This window comes from Empidonax traillii, unplaced genomic scaffold, assembly GCF_003031625.1.
Source record: "Empidonax traillii isolate 1590-97213 ecotype Southwest subspecies unplaced genomic scaffold, ASM303162v1 scaffold53:size2875158, whole genome shotgun sequence".
NCBI lineage: Eukaryota > Metazoa > Chordata > Aves > Passeriformes > Tyrannidae > Empidonax > Empidonax traillii.
In genome coordinates this window covers 471,602-484,246 of record NW_020955246.1, presented here as the reverse complement: position 1 = coordinate 484,246, position 12,645 = coordinate 471,602, and positions in this window count along the sequence as shown.

The window sequence follows — 12,645 nt, the reverse complement described above, 5'->3', positions numbered from 1 at the left end:
GGGTTAGAGCCCAGAATCTGTCCCTCAGAAGGAGTTGGGTTTATGAGTCCAGTGTATGTGCTAGAATTTAGTCTGAGATTCCTCCCCTCCCATCTCTTCTGGAGAAGATTGAGAGTTAGGACCAATTTTGCACCCAGTTTTAAGACAGACATGACAAAAGGTACAATTTCATGAAAATTACTTTTACTACTGATCCGTAAAACAGTGTTGTGGCAGGCTCTGAGCTGCATACTTAGTGGATGGCCAAATATATAACTACCAAAGCTAGTCTTTTCCTTGCTGGAGGTCTGACTTTGATTTTCTTCCTTCTCATATAGGTGTTTAGGTTCATAAAATCTGCAGGAATGTTGTGATCATGAGTCCTTTGAAAAATTCACATTAACAAAACATTTACAGGAAAGGTTGTAGCAGAAGAAGGCAGATAAAAAGATGGACTGGTAGCACATGTCTAGGTTCTTAAGGCTAAATTCAGTCTTAAATGCCTAGCCAGACACAGGACATAGAGGCTTGAGTTCACTTAAAATCATAAGTGAATCAGAGAGTGAGCTGACTGGTAAGAGGTGCTGAGAGGACAGGGTAAGCTCAGGCACAATACCAATCCGAGCACAGGTTCACAGGACTAATCAATGGCTACAAAGAAACACTGAGGTAAATCCTTCAGGGCATGTCTAAACTGTCACTCCAATGCAAGAAGATTTAAGAAGCAGAGTGAAAAACTGTGAATGGTCTCAAAGTAAGCTAGAATTAGAAAACTACTAAATTAAACCAAATAAGTTTTACTGATGACTAAACAGACCACAGCGTGGGCACTGATTTATCTGTTCTGATGACTCATATTGAGGCAATTTAACCAGTTGTCCATCCAGGCAGAAGAAGCCACTATCCCTGTGGGATAGAGGATGTTCACTCCCAAGATGCTGCTGTTTATAACTAAGCATAATAGAATAAATGCAATTTGTGGTCTTGCAAAGTAACACAGAATTTCACATCCCAGACTGGCTGAAAGGTGATACGTCATCTCTTCATTCATGCTGTTCAGCAAGAAGAATTATCCCCAAGAGAATTATCATTTAAATTCAACAAATACTTCTAAAATACTAATGAATCTTCATTACCAGATTGCACTGATTAAACTAGTAAAATTCTAAATTAATTCAATTAAATGGGCATAATTTTGCAATGCATCTTGGTGCTCAGAAAAGAGCCACTCATTAATTAGATTATTTACTGTTCTTTGTTTTTAAGACGTTTAATTTGAAACTGAATGACAGTAAGAAGTAAAGACCTTTTCTGAATTTTGATTAAAATTTCATTTCATGCCAAAAACATGTTTCTGAATACTCCTCAGGAATAGGAAATGCTTCAAGAGAAGGTGGCAAACCAAGCTATCCTTGGTATTTTATAATTTAGGGAAAAAAACAAACACTCAAAAATTTAACCATGTGGACATGTAAAGAAGCAAAAGTTCCTACATTTTTTTTCACAACTTTCCCCAAATTTGAATTAAGTAACAAGATAGTAGTTATTTTCATTTTATTTACCCTTCAGATCTTGCTTATGTACAGCTTTAATGTTTTCCTTTATAATCTGTGCACCCTTATTATCTATGTGTCTTTTCCCTGGGGACTGTATGCCTCTGAAAAATACTAAGATGAACCCTGTCTGTCTGTTCATGCTCAGCAGAAGCAAGTTTTTTTCAGTTTTTCACTCTGACTAAAGATTAACTTGGGACAATCAACACTACTTCATTTTTTCAAATTGAAATTTGATAATTTGCTGGCTAGTACAAAACAAAACAGTATACTTTTGTAAGCTTAGAAAGAACTTTCTCCTGTTGGTAGTAGAATTCTGACAGACAATTTTTGTGGTTTTTCTCTTCCTCAGACATAAGGAAGTTCCTAGAGATATGGTTATTATATTGCTTGGGTTTTTTAAGTGGTTAGTGACTTGCCCAAGCTCTTTTGTAGCAACAGTCCCCTCTTGTTGCAGTGAGATAACTTGGGTCCATATTAAAAAAAATAGAGAAAAGGTTTTGGCTATGGTGATGCAAATCCCTCGACACAACTTCAGACTTTAGGTCAGTAAGTAATATTCAAGTTCCTTCCTGATAACTGAGCATAACTCGTTGATTAAAGCTGTCAGGTGACCTGACATCTCTGGAGGTCTGCTATGGAAAAAGTCATGGCCAGAAGCCTTTAAACCCACATACCTGTCTCTGTGTTTACTAATGTCATCACTAGTGGCAAATGTAACATACAGTTTAAAAAAATAAGGCTCTATTTTTTTAACTGGATTTATTAAGTCCAAATGTTTACTTAGAAATTAAACATTTTGGTACTGGGGCCTCTAGGATATGTTGGCAGTGGAAAAACTAACCTACACCAGATGGCAGAGGTTAAAGAAATACTATAAAATATGGCTTCTATTCATACAGTTCTCAGACAAACAGAACCCCAAGCAGAAAAAAAACTGTGAAAGTGGAAAACCTTTTCATTTGCTTACATTTCTCTTTGCTACTCAGCAAACCTGAGAGGTATTGTATCATCACGTATCAAGAAAGTAATATGCCAGATTGTTGTAACAGGTGGAATATGTTTGTTTGTAACACGTTGAATCTGAAATAAAGAAAGGACCAAAGTTACTAAAGGTTTTACAAAAACATTTGCAAAATGTATGTAGCTTGGTTTTGTACCTGCAAAGCTTACTGCATAAGTGACAATTTCAATAGCTGCACTTTGCACCAAAAAATACAAAAATTATACTCTCTAATTTTCACAGGTTCAGTTAATTTGTCTAGGTGAACACGTAAGCTAAGGAGATAATTCTGCATTAGCCTTTTTAATTAAACATTTCATAAAACAATGCAATTTTTATCTATACTTCACACTATTATATGTAAACCATATAATTTCTAAACATCATCCTTAATTTTTGTATTTGTTTCTAAAGCTTCTTAGAATCACAATTGTTTTGTAACCCCAATATACTTACATAGCATTTCATGAATTTTTTCTTTTTATTATATAAATTCACCCTTATAATAGAAATATTTCTTTTACAATTTTTTTCAGTTAAAAAACCAGTAAACCAAAATTTGTGATATAACCCATTTTCTTACTATATATGTAGTCACATGATGTTTAAAAAAAAAAAGAGAAAAAAACCTGATGTGAACTTGGACACAATGGACCATGCTGTCAAAAAAAATCAGTTGTCAAAAATGCAGATGGCATAAAAACACAGAAACAGATCAGTTATTGGAATCATTTTTTTTTTTAATATGAGCTATTGCATAGGTTTTTAAAATGGATTATGTGCCTAAATATGTGGGTGGGTAGTCACTAAGGTCTTCAAGGATACCTTGAAGTTTCTTGAAATAAATGTTTCTTGAAAAACCCATTTATCTGAACAGTTATGTAATTATTACCTTAAGAGACATGGTCTAATGTCCAAGATAGAAATAAATGTTCTCCCATATAAACAAAATGCTACCTGATGACTTGCCCTATTCCATTAAAAAAAAAAAAAAAAAAAAAAAAAAAAAAAAAAAAAAAAAAAAAAAAAAAAAAAAAAAAAAAAAAAAAAAAAAAAAAAAAAAAAAAAAAAAAAAAAAAAAAAAGAGAGAAAAAAACCAAAGCTGCAGCAAATGGAAAGCTCTGCACAATGAAAACAACTACTGCGCAGTTCTCGAGTACATTCAGTAAAGACTTCATGTAATTGAAGTGTCTGAACTACTATCATATTGCTAATGAAACAGTACTACTGGGGGCATTCAAAAGGATGATTAATTTGGTAACTAGCTACCTGGCCAATCTCAAGAGTTTAGCTAGAGGTAGGCTCTGCCTTTCCCTCCTGAGTAAGTTCCCATGAGACAGAGAGAAATCTTGAAGCACATACTTAGAACTACTATGACTGTTCCCTCCTTCTGCCTACCCTATTTTTGCCCCTTTTGCCTGTAAGATTAGTGGCATTTTGGTGTGAATACAAAGCCTCTTTGCGATGGATTTAGAGTCAAGTGTTCATAATAAACTCATCTCTTATTGCTAGGCAACACTGAGCAATGTGAATTTGTCACTTCTGTTTGGTGCAACTTTCGATTTCACCTCCAACTGTAACAATATAGCCTGCTATATTTTAGATGCCACTGTGGTTGGATGCCATCCCAGGAAAGATGTGAACTACTACTGACAGGGAGTGAATGACTGGCAATGGGCATAAGCAGTTTTTTGATTCTTAAGCCTTGACATATAATTAATTGTTAGATTTATTCTTCTATGAAACGTACTTCATGATTCCCATTTACTGGTTGCCTTTTAGAAAAGGCAAATGGAACAACAAATTTCCAGTGAGGGGAAATTTTGTTTGTCTGTTTACCTTTTTTTCATGTAGTATTTGTTCTGTTTGTATTTTTCTGCTTAGACTGTCTTTTTGAGGGGTGGATATAAGTAAAATTCAGATCTTAAGTACCCTCAATGAAGCAAATATCAATATTTCTAAGGCATATCCAATTATTTGCTTGAATCAATATGTTTCTTACTTAAGAAACTGAGGTTCAGATTATAAAATATGTTGAGCAACTCTTACACACTGCCCCTTGCATCTAACATCACCCGTTGTCAAGGAGTTCAGATTACTGCAGAAAGAATACAATTTTTTCAATCTGAAATGAAACTCCCCATCCAATACAAGATAAGACAAATGCTATCAATGCTACCTAGGTTCTGGTTTGTTTTTTCTTTTTTATTTAGAGAACTGATAATTTTGGTTTTAAAATCTGTGTGTGATTAGAGAACTGATAATTTTGGTTTTAAAATCTGTGTGTGATTGCCTAATCTGGCTATGAGGTCTCAACTCTTTGAAGACTTAGGTCTGTTTGGGGGGCAAAAAAGGGAAAACTGAAAACTGATATTGTTTCACCACCTTTGTCTAAGACATTGCTAGAAAAAGGGACGAATTTATACATCAAAGAAAACACACATCTTCCAAAGAATCAAATCACTATCAACAGTTATTTCTCTAAATGTTTTAGAAACGTTTCCCAACTATATTAACTCCTGAAATATAACAAACAGCTGAGAATTTTAGTAATATTTTAGTCTTTGCATATTTTCACTGACTCACGGAAAACAAAAGGAGTTTCTGTAACTGTATGAATGAACCATAGCATGTGCGTGTTCTTTTAAGAAAGGCCAAGGGTGCAGTTCTATTTTCTTAGCTCTGCTTTCATATTTATGTGTCTCATTTCCAGCTCATAGCTGATGCCTTAGTTGCACTATCCATCAACACTTTTATCCTCCTTGTTCCTCAAAAAGAACATAAAATCCTTTTTTATGTTGTGGTAATATTATTGCAAATAAAAGCAAATACCAAAATCTTTATTAGTCTGCCAAAATAATAAACTATTTAATAAAAGCATGCTGTAAAAATAAGGTCATTTGCATCACTCAAGTTCCTTACAGAAAATACAGAGAATTATTGGTCAAAAAGTGCAAACCGACAGCAATTATTTCTGTTGTTGATCTAATGCTGCCTGAAAATGGGTTAAAAATGCACTGAGGTTTTGCAAGTTTTTTGTCTTAAACTGTTTTTAATGCTGTTGTATACATAAGAGCCTGGGAGAATCAAATTTTTTAAAACTATATTTTAACCATTCTTATACGTAATGGGAGAAAGAGAGTCTGGATGTACCCTATTAGAAATCTTTAATGCTAACTTATAGTAACCTTCTGACTCCCATGCTGCCACAAGATTTATCATCCAAATATTTACCCTTTTTATATTCCTTATTAATTGTTTCATTAGGATTTATGTCAGCTCTAGCTATATGACATTTTTCACCCTTATCTTTTGTCATCCTTGCAGACAGATCAATGAGAAGCTGCTATTTAAGAAGTTTGTAAAATGCTTAAGGTTACTTATAATATGCTGTTAAAATCATGTATGTAAATCTGATCCTTTTTCCCTGTACTACAAACCTCACCATTATTTTCTCACTGCAGTTTCTCTCCCCATCTGGCAGTTTTGCAAATATGTTATTGATAGAGCACAGAAAAATCAGTTGCTGTGATGAGATTTAAACAGTGCTTGTGATGTCCCTGAATACTTCCCCAGAGGAACGTGCATATAAACATTAAAACTAATCTTATAAATGTTTAAGATTATAAATTATCTCATTCATTAGACACAAAGTATTTACCTTAATTGCCATAATCTTAATGATAAGAGTTATCTTTAGAACCATTGAGTTAAAAGGTTTATGAAAAGACTTTTTTTAAAATATTTATTACAGTGATCTTTTGTAACCCACATAGTTGTAAAACCCCCTAAATCAAAAAATATTCTGCAAGGTATAGCTATGTTACTTTACAGACAGAGAAACTGAAACAAAGAGCAGCTAAAGAAGCAGCAATGATTGAGCAACAATCAACAAGTTATTGACCAGAAAATAAAATTTTAAGATTCAGACCACTGGTGCTGTCTCAGTCTTTCTGGGCTCTATTGCCTCTGCTTCTTAAGCTCAATAGAGATGCTCCACTTATTTAGAGGATGAGATCTGTATAGAGATGAAATATTTTAAAAATACATTATATATATTGAAATGAGTACTTCACAAAGCCCTGTTAGTATATTCAATCATGCTTTAAACCATTAAATCGGCCAGGAGTTATTCTCCTTGCTTCACAGACTGCAGACTGCTGAAAGCTGAATTAACTCTTCTATGAAATAATGTTTAGGATGTCATGTGATACGTGCAGGTTAGATAAAAGAATGCACGTTAAGAATAGAATTTTTTTTTTATTCTGAAGATGTGGAAATTTAGTATTTGCATCTATTAGTATGTTCAATGTAAGTTTTTTGTCTTGCAAACCTGAGCTGGGTTACGCAATCTGGTGAAGTCACTCATATCTAGCTAAATCACTAATTTCCAAAGTTTGGATATTGTACATAGTAACAGCAGCTGCTGGACTAACAGCTCCCAAATATATGCAGGATTGTGTACTTCAGAAGGAAGGTGTTTAAGCCTTATGACAACCATACAATTGAAATACAGAATATGTACAAGAGCTTCAGAACACGCCATCATTAATCAGTGTTAGGGTTTAAATTAAAAGCAGTTGCATTGTATGTGCTTGGTATTTACTGGGATTGCTACGCTATGTATACATCATTATGACAGATGGGATTATAAAATACTTAGATAATTCCACAAATGTTAATTAGAGCTTTGTTTATTCAGGCTAAGATATGCAATAAAGACATCACCAAATTACATTTTTTAGAATATTGTATCTTGTATTACCTGTAAAAGAGCAGACTTGCAAAGGTCTTTTAAGGATTATTTGTGAGCTGTGTTCTTATACATAAGAGAATTAAGTAAATCATCAACAGTGAAACAAACCAATGGGAGATTCCCATAAAGAATAATTTGTGACTTGAAAAGACTAGAGATTTTTGAAATTCCCTCCAATACTTTAAAAAAAACCCACAACCCAAGCAATCAAAAAAAAAACCCCAAACTAAAAAAAAAAGCAACCCAAGCTGGGCAATGGCAACAAGCAAATTGAAATTATTGTTCATGCAGCAAAAACCAGGGGAGGCTATACCTATGGGTTAGTGGCATAGTTGACTACAGACAGGGAATCTCTGAAATGAACCACTGGTTCACAACCCTCCTTTTCAATCTCTGCAAATGGGTGGTAAACTTTTGCTCATCTCAGCTCTTATTTCTGAAGTTGTAACGATTTTTTAATGTTATTGCAGTAGTACAATGACTGCAAAACTGCATGTTTTTGAAAATCATAATGCTTACATGAAAACCAGAGACCAAGTGTCCTGGTTTTCATGTTTGCCCAATTTCTCAGGCACTACACAACCTATGGGCCAAGAAGAGATCTTTTTGTTCAAAACCAGTTCTTATGGTAATCAGAAGTATCTTTCAGACTCTCAGAAAGTATTTCTTTACTTCAAGGCTTAAACAACATCAAAGAAAGCATACAGACAAAGCAGTGTTGGAAAGGAAGTAACATGCCCTTATTTTTAGCACTTGCCCACTTGTCACTCTTAAACTCTCATCTGCCTTTCAAATGTAGTGTAATCTAATTTTTATGCATACTGTATGCTCATACAGACAATTTCCTCATTTCAGAGTATGTTGAGTTTGGTAAAGGCTCTTGTACTTTTTCTTAACCTGTTTCAGAAATAGCACTGTCACCATTTGTCTCGGTAATATACAGGATGATGGAAATTGACATTTTTCTATATAGAACTGAAAAGAATATTAGTTTTATCAAAGACTAGATCCCTTCTTCCCCTCCAGTTAGATTTGAATTTGGTCACTTCAGGGCTTACTGGACGATTTTAAGCAATGGTCCCTGTGGTTGCTGGCTCTATCACCTAATAATTGACCATGACAGGAATTATATGTCCGAAGCCAAGGGGTAGAGTGAATAGCATATGTCAGGGTCAATTATAAGGTGGAAGACCCTGCAACAAAAAAGACTTCACTGATTAGAGCATGATGTTGACATGGGAGCCATAGCCTCAATGTTATTTCAAAGGGCACTGTCACAACCACCCTTCCTTCAGGACTCAAAATCAGAGGCAGATTATGTCAGTGGTTTATACTACAAATGATGTCATAAAGTTCAATGGGACATTGAAAGTTACAACTGATTTGTTGCCTTTTTTCAGCAATAAAATACTTTCTCAGTATCACTCACAATTAAGCTCGCTACTTTGTTAATTAGGTCAGAACAGCTTCATATTTATTAGATTAATTCTTTCTTGAAAAATCCAGCTCTGAGATGAAGAGTATTAAAAGTGACACAGTTAAAAACTGTTTGGATTGTTAAAGTTATTAATGTTATTTCTACTGGCAAAACTGAACAGAATAGGAACAGTGGTATGAAAAGAAAATAATCCTTTTTATTACTTTCATTACTTAAAGTTCTGCTATAAATATTTTATGGTATGGGAAGATTTTTGCAGTGAAACAAATGGGCCAAAAAACTTGCTGTTTGCTTATTCCCCTGAAACTTCACCAGTTTTAACCTACTCAAATGTTCTTAATCAATGATGAACCACAGAACCATTTAGTAAGTGAGGAATGATCTCAAATTATATAACACTACTGTAAGAGACTATAGTTCTGTTTTAAATTTTCACTGCAACAGTTCAATTTCCTGACTCTTTTCACTGAAGACTGTTTCTCTAAATTTCTGAGACTCTGTAAAAATATCCCAGCCATTTCTGCATACAAGATCCCAATGGTTTAGCTCACGATGATGCAGAAGATATGTAGTTTAACCTCATTAACTAGATAGCTAATTTCTCTCTGTTATCATGGGTTATTATCCATGGTCATATTTTTCCTGGGTGTTTTGCAGCCATCAAATAGATAGCTAACTCCCAATAAATTAAAGTCTATAGGTTTAGATTCAAATTTGTTGGATGATGGACACATTACAAGGATTATTGAGCCTAAAAGATCTTTCTTCCTCCCTAGAATGGTTAATTAGGAGATCATAGTCTTTATCATACAGTTAATATAGCTTCACAGGAATCATGCCATATTAGATAACAGGGACTTGGTTTTGAATCCTGTACATGTATTTCTTTACAATAAACTCATCTCTGACCTACATTTCTTTCAAAGTAACATCAGAATAGCTCTCACATTTGTTTTGTATTTAAAACTTACACAAATTTAAAAAATTGAAATGCTTATTTCTAAAAATATCCATTTTTTTCTTTATAAGTGAGAAAAAGACAAGAAAATATAGAAGTGCTTTAAACCTGTAAATACAACAATCCCACTTAACTTTTTAATTGCAATCAAAATAAATATATGCAGAACAAGACCTCCTTTGGTACTACAGGCCTTCTGGTGATCTGGAGACATATTTTTTTCCCCTTGAAACTACTTACAGACTTCATAGAGAGAGAAAAATACATTTAAATCCCATGGTTAAGATGAACAGAAAAAATGTAAATGAATGACTTTGCCAGTCACGCTTGACAGTTTCTCTTGGTAGTAATTAATATTAGTGCTTTTACTAATATATTAAAAACATTGAAAACTCATGTAGTCAAGTGAAAAAACTGTTCAACTGCCAGTGAATATGAATCTTGGCTTGCAGCAGTTTCTGATGGAAATGGAAACAGTGGTCATTTTGAAAGAGGCATGATGGTATAAGGCTAATTTTATACTTTTGACTCTCTAAAGATTGGTAGATTGGTTAGTGAAAATTAAGTTCAAGAAGCTCAGAAAAACTGGCATCATATAAAGACAACTGCCTATTAGTCAATAATCTATACAAAGCTACCTTAAGCTAAATTCTGTTTCTGTCATAGCAGTTAATAAATACAGGTCTGAGTCTTCAAAAATTCTATACAAAGAACAAAGTAAAGTTGCTGAATTTCATAGTTCCACAAAAACAAGTCAAATCACCTATGAAAATGACAACTCTTGTCTTACCAGAACTAAGAACTATAGAATTAGTTGTATATATATTTAGTAGTGTTTATATGGAGCACTTAACAGCAAGGAGCCCACAGGTCCAGTATGTCATTCCTCACATACAGCACTGATCACCAGGGTGATCATCAGTGTGAATATCTGTGTGAGTGGTCGGAGATCAACCAGAAGTCTATGTATACCTATTTCTGTCTAAAAAAGAGATGATCAGTGTGACAATGTGCTCGAGCTAATCTTAACAGGCTGTTTTATCCTGGGCCTGACACACTGTTAGCATGGTTATGCAGCATTCAAGTAATGCTCTTTACATCTGTTGAGCTGTAGAAATGTTGACAGAAGGACCTTGAGTCCTTCTACATCTGAATGGGGAGATGCAGTGCCTGAGAAATTTCTTTCATTCAGATTCTAGTAGTATGTCAATACATCTCAAGCTGCCAAACCAGAATATTTTTCCCAAAATTTAATTCAAGTTTATCTTATGGAAGAATTGTTAGTACCGTGTTTACTGTGAAGTAAGTGAAAATTCAGGAAAGTTGTCAATGACAGGCAGCTAAAGGAACTCTGCAGCCAGTTTCTTAGTGGAAAAAGTCCGATATATTCCCTTGTAAAATCTCAAACCATTTTTCCTGTATTACATAAACAGCTTTGGGTATTAAGAGCAGCAAAAATTCTGCCACCTGTTAGATGAGGAAAACACCTCTGACTGTAGGAGAGTCAGAGCAGCACACTAATGAGAGGCAACAGTGGCACACTGCCAGCTACACCCATGAAAACTCTGACATTACCGTTTTGGACATGGCATGGTAAGCAAAGGAGGGGATGATTTTCAAAACCTTTTTTTTCAAAATGGAAATATTCTTCTAATATTACATCTGCTTTATATATGCAGTATTCTATTACTTACTGGTGATTATAGTAGGAAATCTTTTAATTAAGAACTTCATTAGTTCACCTTTAAGTGCCAATCACCAGATAATTGGCCCTTTTCTAAGAGGCACTGAAGCTCAGGTATGCTAAAATGACTGTTTCTCAGAATAACTTACTGAAAGTAAGTTATTTTTGGAACTCATTTATAAGAGGACTTAATTAACTATTCCAGATCATTAGGGATACTGCATTGCATTTTTTAATCCTCTGACAGGTTCCTCCAGTTATATTAATTCGTTATCATTATTTTCAACTCTCTAGGCAGAAAAGGGTGAAAAAGAAACGCTGAGCCATTGCTGGCATTCTGTACAAACTAGCCAGTACTCCTCCAAGATGAAAGGCAGCTTTGGAGGATTTTATTGTTTCAGCTGCTGCGGCAGTAGAGCAGCATGTCTCGGGGCAAGCAGCTTGAGAGATGATGCACTGCCTTTTGTCCACCGTCATATGGCAGAACTTTTCAAGAGCACTGACACTACAGTAGAGCTATTCCATCAGGTGAATGAGAGCAAACAGATTTTCTCACAGAATATATTCCACATATTTGGAAAACAGCATCTTTTTGGGGAAAATCTGTTTTGAAACCCCACTTTATTAATTCGATTTTGATATATTTCACAAATTCTGGGAGCCAAATCTCACTTTTTTATTTGTGCAAATAACTACTGATGTCTTCATCAAATGGAAGCAAAAATTCCAGTCTCACTAGCACACAAAGCAGACTTTGGTCCTAGAGTGACATATGTAACTTCTACTTCAAACAAGTCTGACTTGTAAGTGGAAATTTGATTTTTTTGGAAGCTGTAAAACTGAATGCAATAGAACCATCTGCTGAAAAAACAGCAACATTGTATCAAGAATAGATTAGTAATAACAGACCTTTGCAAAGAAGTGGGACTTCAGAATTACTCTTTTCGAGATCTTCTAACAGTGCTACTTAGAAGAGACCTTTACAAGTCTTTGAATATTTGTTCTAAAGCTGTCTAATTTAAGTTACAGATTATACGGCCTCTCCATTTTATAAACTTACATATATAACTTATATACATGATTTTTAGACTTCCCATGTATCATTGTTAAGTATTGTAAATTAGTATCTTTTCAGTATTCACAACTACTAGCTGAATTATTTTTTTCTTGTGATAATAATAAACATATTACATTCAAACACAGAAAATGTAGAGGTGATGTACGGCAAAATTACCTCCTTTTCTTTTTTTTTTTTGGTCAATAAATCAAATACC